The sequence below is a fragment of the Chlorocebus sabaeus genome, chromosome 4 (assembly GCF_047675955.1).
Source record: "Chlorocebus sabaeus isolate Y175 chromosome 4, mChlSab1.0.hap1, whole genome shotgun sequence".
Taxonomy (NCBI): domain Eukaryota; kingdom Metazoa; phylum Chordata; class Mammalia; order Primates; family Cercopithecidae; genus Chlorocebus; species Chlorocebus sabaeus.
The window spans coordinates 43959956-43968115 of NC_132907.1; positions in this window are offsets into that span (position 1 = coordinate 43959956).

The following is an 8160-nucleotide window of genomic DNA, read 5'->3' on the forward strand; positions in this document are numbered from 1 at the left end:
TTATTTTACAAGGTAATACCGTGTCAGCCATTGTCATTCACATCAATCCTATCTGAAGCAGGCTCAGGATGAGTCATCAGCTGCTGACTGTTAAGCTGACTGAGCATGTCCCAGTATATTCCATGTGCCCACACATTCATGGAGAAAGACAGGAAACACTGAGTAGCAGGTGCCTTTGTTCTATACATTTAAATTCCTATTTTGCTCTTTTAGCAAGAACATATTCTGCTATAATATTTATGACATCAAAACCGCTATTTCTATTATTTTCTAATTATTAACAGGCCAAAGGAAGTGTTAGCATTAAAGAGATTGTTTTCCAGGAAACTCATTTCCTGTCACATTGTTGAGACTTGATTTTTCTTAATTCTCATGTTTTATCAATCTAGTTAAAAGAAGATTAAAATGATCTGCTTTTCATTCTTTTGCAAACTCCTTTTGGAATTCTTGCAAAAAAAAACTATTTTACACAGTCACCGCTTTAAGAAGGGAAAATTTGATCAAAATTTAACCAATTTACTTTAGCTATTATAAACAGCTGAAAGGTGTTTAGCACAGCTGAGGTGGTTAAACATCAGGCTAGGCACTGGCAACTCATTATCTCATTACTTCTTAAAAGAACTCAAAGCAGCTATATAGCATTATCTACAGAGCTATGGTTCTTAAACTTTAACGTACATCAGAATCAACTAGAGAGAGCTTGTTAAAACCCTTGTTGCAACCCACCCTACAGTTTCTGATTTTTCAGTAAGTTTAGGGTAAGGCCTAATAATTTGCATCTTGAAGGCTTTCACAGGCAATGCTGGTGTTGTTGGCACCGCTATGAAAGCCACTATCTTAAATCAGGTTTCAGAAAACCATGGCCCAAAGGCCAAATGCATTCCACTGAGTTTTTCTTGTTGGCAAGCTAAGATTGGGTTTTACTTTTAAATAATGGAAAGCATTTCACACAATAAGTTGTAACACATAAATATTATGTGAAAGTCAAAATTTGGTATCCATAAATAAGATTTTATTGAAATACAGCATGCGTATTCATTTATTGCCTATTGCTGCTTTCACACACAAAGGCAGAGTTGAGAGTTACTAAAGAGACAGCACGGCCCAAAAAGCCTAACATATTTACTATATTTACTACACAGCATTTCACAGGAAAAAAAAAAAAAAAAAAGTCAACTCCTGTCATAGATGGAAGCAAGATCTAAGATACTATAATTATAAGTGGTAGTGTTGAGGTTCATATCCACATCAAATTTTAAAACCCATATTCTTTACCCTTTTCCTAAGATGACACAATTCACTATTTCTTTTTTAAAGCAGCTTTATTGAGGTATATTTTACCAACGATAAGCTGCATAGATTTAAAATATACAACCTGGTTAGTTTTTCTTTTGCCATCTTAACCATTTTTTAGAATTTTATTTTATAAAATTTATTATTTCTCAAATAATTTGCTTGAGTTGGTGATGTTAACAATCTCTTTCATTCTTTCATTAGTTTAGCAATTGTTTTCTTTCAAAAAAAATCTTTTTTCATTCTTACCAAACTCCATCTTCCTTCTCCACTGTGCTACCACTCTCATTCTGTTAAATTATGTCTCTTTTTTATCCAAACGAGTATCTGCATTGAAAGAAGCTATTTGATTCACCTGAGATTAATTTGGATTTGGTGAATCTGTTGCCCAGAAAATTAGTTCATAGATTCAACTGCATACTTAGGACAAACAGAAGAGGATACATTTCATAAAAGATCTCTCAGGTTATTTCTGTATTTCAGAGTAATAACTTCTGATGGGAAAAGCAGAAAGCCTTCTAAAGTTCAGCTTGGATTATGTAGGAATAAAAAATGAAGTAATAATGATGACCTCATAGGTTCAGGCAAGAGAGGCTGACTGATGCGGTTAAGTTCTCTGCAGGCAGACCGGGGCAATGTATTTCACAGGGATATCATCATCCATTAGAACAAGGGTAGTGTAAGCAATCAAAGCTCCTCAACTCTCACCCAGCCTGTCAGCACCAAGCTATTCAAACTGGCATCATTCAGCTGGAGAGAGAAAGTTCTTCTGTCTTTTTCTACTGTACTATTACAGGTTTCTTTGTTTTGAGCGGGGGTGGGGAGGGAAGAAATTCAAAGCATTGTTTAATGTACATAAACAATGATTTGGGAAAAACTGTATACCTGTAGAAAATATTTCAAAATTTTAGTCAAAAAATCTGTCTGCCTAAAGTATACTACTGTTTGGCATGATCAAATTTCTTCACTTTCTGTCAAAATGTGACCAGCTCTGCTATAAATTCCATTATTGTAAATAAAACATTGTATCTACAGATAATTAAAATGAGATGAAATTAGGCAAGACAATCTATAAGTAAACAGACATTTAAACCTGTTTACATTTCTATTAACTAGTAAAGACTTAATAATAGAAATGGAGAATTTCTCTTTGCCAACTAAGTCATTCAAGGTCTTAATGAATTTCAAATAAAAACCTCACAGTTTAAGTCTAATTATATCACTTTCAGTTTCAAGCATAGTAATTATTAGCTCTTTTCTTAATTAATATTTTCAAGATCGCTACACTAATTATCTACAGATTTTTAAGGTGTTATTTTAGAATATAAGTCCAGAAGAAACGATGTATCCCCACTGGTATTTAGGCTAGTTGCCAACTTGTCTCCCTTCTGATAGTGTTGGCTTTGAACCAGGAATGGAGAAAAGAACAACTGACATTTGGAGAACAAAACTTCCAACTCCACTAATATTTTCAGTGATATTTACAAAAATACAGAAATAGTAACTAATTTTTAAAATATAGCATATCTAGTTAGCATACTGTAATTCATAAATTCTACTTGTTAAAATAAAATTTACCAAAAATCATGGTTCTTTACCAACTAAGGATTATTACTAGCACTTTTAAAAATAGCACATGATCGTTCCTCTTAATATCCAGTAATCATTATTGTTAAAACATAAACATAAATGGCGAAATGTTGATGGTTGTTTAAGCCAGGGAATGCATACATGGAGAGGTTTATTGTACTTCCTACTTTGGGTTATGTTTGGAAAGTTTCATAATAAAAAGTTTTTTTCTAAAGAAAAATACATAAACATAAGAGCTCATGTTTCTATACTGATGGAGCTATTAAAGAGATTCCAATAATTTTAAGTTCAATAAATCTTTAGAAGACCTAACTAGTGACATAGCTCAAGCATTTACTTCTGAAGTTCTTATTCTGAAAATGTTAATAAAAGAATTATTGAGGTTCAAGCCCAGAGTACAGTTAGGCAAGTTAAAATAGAGTTTAGACAAACATGTCATAATTTTTGAAAAACTGAAAGCTCTGATTCAATGCTAGTCTGTTTTGGATAAGTCATAATACTAAAGAAGATTGAAATCTAATGAGAGAGAGAAAAAAAAAATTACCTGGCCAAATTTTACTGCTGCACTAACTGTTTCCTTTTAAAAGTCTTCTAACCCTTGCTGCTGTTTTCCATTGTGAATGTTCTCTCTTAAAGAGGTGCGCTGTAAAAGTAAATACGAAGGCTCCATCTGAGCTATACAGTGAGACTATGCCTACCCCGTTAAAATAAGCCCTGGGAATTTTCAGAAGGGTTAGAGCTTTAATGTATTTTACCTGTGCTAAATTTGCTGCAAGTTCCCAGTTATCAAAATTATAAATGGGCCACCAAACCTATGTCAGCAAATGTTTTAAACTTCCTTCCCACACCAAACTTAACCAGCCAACTATCAAAATTGATTAATTTGAGGAATAGCTAATAGAGCTGTCAGTGAGCAATAAAATGACCAGGATGTAACCATGCTAACTGAGGAGAGGAAAACCAAAGAGTCTAAATATTGCTCAACTTGGTATATTAGAAATTGGTGGTGATAAATGCATATAGCCAAGAGAATGTTTCTTAAATGACAATAACACTAAGGCTATAATGCTTTAAAAGACTGAAAATCGCATCATTTACAGGTAAATCAACTGTTCATCAGAGCCATATTTTGGTTTCCAACATACAAAACGTTTCTCTAATATGGTACTAAATTTTTCAAAGGACTCTACAGATTAGGAGACAAAATTCGTCAAAGCAGACAAAGGGGATATATGAAGGAGACAGAGGAGAGACAGGGTCGATGAACATTAATGAGAAGAATCCTGGAGAAAGGGAAAAATCTGAATCCATGAGGTATTTTGTAAAGAAGTGACTTGTAACTGACTTTTTGCCTTCCCTCTGATCTTTCACCAAAGCATCTTCACCATGTACCCCAAAAGTCTTCTCTGGATTCATGGACCTATCAGCAGTGAAGGCACTAAGAATCAGTGATTACACAAGCCTACAAGTAGGCACATAAAAAGGTAGCTGTATATTATTTTCCATTTAATCAAATGTGTGAAAGTTCACATTTTTATTCTTGGTTCCTTATTTGGGAAAAAACGGTGAGCATAAAGAAAAATTTTAAAACTATACTTCTAAATGTATATGAACATACATTTGAGGGTTTAAGATACATGGATCATGTTGTATATCAAAACATACAGCCTTAAATACAATAAAAATTTAATAAAAATGGAGAAACATATTTAAAAGTACCTCAAAATGGTGTTTCCCTGAGAGAACTCCTACCCTTGAAGGGAAGAGAAGAGGGGGGTAGATGGGTTGATGTGTTTGTAACCTGATCATCACCCTTCTCTAGAAGACCCTTCCCTCTGCAAACTTCTAATCACTTTTTCCTATGAGAAAGAATGAAATTTCCATAGTAATAGAAACTCTTGCCTGTTTCTCTTCAGTAATGTATTCTTAAAACCTAACACAGTAGGTGCTTGACGAGAATTTGTTGAATGAAAGAATGAATTACTAACATCACTGAGATGATAAAGTGAGAATCATGTGAGAGGTTCCACACCATTTTATGAGTCCATAGTTTGAGAATTCAATCTCTATTCCATCCTTGAAAGGCTGGACTTCTCATTTCAATTTCTGCTTCTAGAAATCTATGACTTAAAGAATAATTTAAGAAAATAAAATACTTATGAAGAATAAGGAAACCACTTACCTTTTGTGACTATAAAATGTAGCTGGAAAATAACTAAGGCAATGATCCTAGATTACAGTTTATTTGGGATAGTCCATTAGCACCTAATGATAGATATTATTTTCTTTCTACATATCCCAACTGGTTTTCTCAACCAGCCTCCTCGGTGCTAGCTAGCATTCTTTTTTGTCAAGGTGAGGATGGGAAGAAGTGAAGGGGTTAAATTTTTGGAAATACTTTTTTCCAAGAACAACTACTTAGTAGCACAACTACTTCAAATCGTTACGTTCTTCCAGGATAACTTCCCCAGTGGCTGATTTTCTCCTTTATGGATTATAAACTTGTCCTCAACATAACTCTGGAATTCCTTTGATGATCCATGTTTAGCTGAATCTGCTACCTAACAGATGCCTGAATATTTAGAATCCCAAAGGACTACAATATCCTGTGGTTTCAAATTCCTGAGCAGTTGATCCAGCAATTCTTATTTTATTCTCCCTTTCCTACCATCTTAGGAGCCAGTAGCAGATGTTCATTACAGTTTATTCTTCATTCTCATACAGTTAATCCAAGTGGGAATCAAGAACAACTTTATTTTTTTCTCTCACTGGTTTGACATCCCTTGTACTTTTTTTCTATAGTTTTTTTTTCCTCTGTCATTGTGAATATTCCAATTTCTAAAAAGAGAATTCTTTTAAAAGACAAATTCAATAGATGTTTAAAATGGAAATACATATATATTATGAATTTTTAGTTTCATTAGCTGCATTTATATTAGTATATGGGTCCACTTACTAATTTAGTTTGATACAAAAGTAAAAATAAGATGAATTAAGAGCAGTATGGCATGAATAACCAGATTCTCAATTGACTGTAATATTTGCAGGGGCCCCAGAGATGCAGAGTATCTAGTGCAGACAATTAAATACCTGGAAAGAACTATTGCATATCAAATTGCAAAAGAAAAACCCAGGTTCATAATCTACCTGAATTCAATTTGGCAAACAAGGTGGCTTAAACTTTATGAAAGTAAATTCTAAGCTATAATTCTGTTAACTTTTAATCAAGATATTTAACCCATTAAAAGTTCATTTTAATGCATTTTGATATTATAGAGAAATATCAGATCCACAGTTGGACTACAATACTCTTAGTAAAAGTAAATTCTGAGCCTTTATAAACGATTATATAATCAATGGAATATATCTACACAATTTTTCAATAACACTCTCAAGAACCAAAACCTCAAATGACTAAAATTAATCAAATATTTTATAAAAATGTACAGATGAACCTTGGAAGAAGGGGGCAAGGAAGAGGCATTAACTAAAAACGAAACCTGATTTATGCCTACAGCAGGGAAAAACAATTAGTCATATAATTAATTCTATTTTCAATTATTTAATAAAGCTATTTATTTAGGGGTAAGGTTCTACTTAGATTATATCCTTTAATATAAAGTGGTTGAACTAGCTGATCTCCAAGATCTTTGCATTTCTGTGGCTCTACAATAATATATACTGATGGTAACTGAAGGTGTGTAAATAACACACAATCTTATAGTTAGAAGTCTTTTCTTTTCTTAATGAAGTCAAGGTTAACCAATATTTCCAAGTAGTACCAACTTTAATCTAGATGTAACACTCATTTTTGAAAATAAACAGACTTATAAAGGTAAAAATTATTAATAGACAACATCTACTAATTAATGCATTAGTGAGAGTTTGAGCTTAAACTGAAATAGCAATACAACTTTGGTAGCCATTTATTCAGCCCTTACAATGTGCCAAGGTAGTGCTAGCCACTGGGTTTACAGCAATATTCAGGAAAACTAAATTTTAAATGTAAGATGTTTACAACATAGTGGTAGGGGTAGGAGACACAGGTAATACAGAAAGACATTACCAAACAGTTTCAGGTATTGATAAGTGCTCTATACAAATAAAATAAAATAACATGGTAGAGAGTGAGTTGGAGAATTGCTTTGATTCGAGTACTTAAGTCTTCCTTTGAAAGTCAGCCTTGCAATTAACACCTGAAGGAATGAGAAAGTAGCCATATCAGATCTGGGAACCAACTTTGAAGCATGTGGTAAAAGCTCCTGAAAAGGAACAAACTTAGCATGTTTGGAAGACAGAACAAATACCAGAATGCTAAAGCAGAAGGACAGACAGCAGGGAGAGGAGGTCTGTCAGGTAGCTAGGGGCTGGATCATGAGAAGCCTTGTGATGAGTTTGCATATAAGTCTACTTGTAATGGTAAATCACTCCAAGGCTTTATGCAGGGTATAACATGATATCTGATGCTTTAAGATCACCTTAGGCGTTAGGTAGAAAATGGACTGCAACTGAGCAAATGTGAAGATAAAAGAACAAGTTAGAAGACTGTTGCAGTTTTACAGGAATGTGACAAGGATGCCTTGTACTAGGATTGTAGCAGGAAAATTGGTGAGAAACGGACAGATCAAAGATATATTTTGGAGGTCGAGCTAACTGAACTTACATAAGTATGGGGTGAGAGGAAAAGAAAAGAAAACAATGACTCCTAAGTTATTGGTCTGAGCAACTGGGTGAATAATTTACTGGAATGAAAAAGGCTTAGAGAGTTTATCAATAGTTCTGACTTGGTCATGTTAAGTCTGTGATGTCTATTAGATATCCAGACGTGAGGCAGGGAGTTTGATATATGATTCTGGAATTTAAGAGAAATATCTGGGCTGGTGATAGAAATCAAAGTCTTATCCACATACAGCCAACCTTGAGTTAGCGTGTGAAGTTCTACAAGAGCTGATGAGACTGCTGGTGTTCTCCCAGAACAGGAGTTGGCTAGAGTAAGCAGCCAGTGAGACAGCAGGAAAACCAAAATAAGGCACAAGCTATCCCAGGGCCTAAAGGGGAAGAAGCAGGGAATGCTGAATTCCACCAAACACTGCCGAGGTATTGAGAAAAGTGAGGACGATAGATGTGTAAGTTTTAGGTCGTTAATGACTTTGATAAAAAGTCTTATTCCTCATTTTAAAAATTGTTGAAATATGAATTATTTCTGATTTTACAAATGGCAAAACTTAACTTTGGGGACATTAAAATGCCTAACTTCCCATCATCTTGCTGACTTTA